This window comes from Sinocyclocheilus grahami, unplaced genomic scaffold (assembly GCF_001515645.1).
Source record: "Sinocyclocheilus grahami isolate Dianchi unplaced genomic scaffold, SAMN03320097.WGS_v1.1 scaffold170.1, whole genome shotgun sequence".
Taxonomy (NCBI): Eukaryota; Metazoa; Chordata; class Actinopteri; order Cypriniformes; family Cyprinidae; genus Sinocyclocheilus; species Sinocyclocheilus grahami.
The window spans coordinates 1-683 of NW_015505349.1; positions in this window are offsets into that span (position 1 = coordinate 1).

A 683-nucleotide genomic window follows, 5' to 3' on the forward strand; every position below is an offset into this window, starting at 1 on the left:
TATTTAGTAGTTAAGTCTGAACTGATTTTTGCATTTTCCACCACAGTCAGCACCAAAATGAGTTTTGGAATAGTTATTTTGGAGTGTACTAAAGCTACACGTGCTTATTAAGAGTTGGATGAATATTATGCTAATCTTCAGAAAATTAACTTTTGCTTTTGTAACTTCAGTATTCAGTAACTTTCTAAATGTAATTTCTAAATCACATTCTTTACGTTTTGACTTTACAGTGGAAGGGAAGTTGTCTAAATATGCTTCTAAAAAATGTTTTTGCTAGTAAAAAAGCATTACGCATTAAAAAATGAACTGCACTTTTGATAAAAGGCCACATTAATATTAAGAAAAATCTGTATTATTTGGGAAATATTTAGTTTCTATTACGTTATATCATTACTTTTTTTACTCGCAGCAAGTGCTGTGATAAATGCGTTATTTAAATTAAGTTTTATTTTAATCAATACATATATATCGAATTAGTTTTATTTTAAAAAATTGTATATCTTTATATTAATCTATTTTTGTTTTAATCAAATGTAGCTATTTTAATTTTGTTTTTAATATATATATTTTTTTGTCTGAACTTTGTCTGAACTTTTCCACAGACCCCCTAGCACTCCCTTGTCGCCCTTGGGGTCCCTGGACCCCAGTTTAAAAACCCCTAATCTAGAATAAAATACACAAAT